Genomic DNA, 219 nt, shown 5'->3' with positions numbered 1-219 from the left:
CTGTCCTGACTGGAGACATCGTTCAAAGGCGCCTGATCATAAACGCATTTGCGCGCACGGCTTAGGGGATTCACTCCTGTGCTGACAGCGTGGAAAGGGCCGAGAGCTGCTCTCGCACCGGGACTAAACCCTTCAAAAGTAGACGATCAAAAGTTCACCAAATTGGATTAAATAGTCTATTGCTGCATTGGTGCCAAAGCACGAGTCGCTCGCTGCCAT

The sequence above is a fragment of the Penaeus monodon genome, chromosome 30, assembly GCF_015228065.2.
Source record: "Penaeus monodon isolate SGIC_2016 chromosome 30, NSTDA_Pmon_1, whole genome shotgun sequence".
In the NCBI taxonomy this organism is placed as follows: Eukaryota; Metazoa; Arthropoda; class Malacostraca; order Decapoda; family Penaeidae; genus Penaeus; species Penaeus monodon.
The sequence above is the reverse complement of the archived record's forward strand: the minus strand, read 5'-3'. Positions refer to the sequence as shown.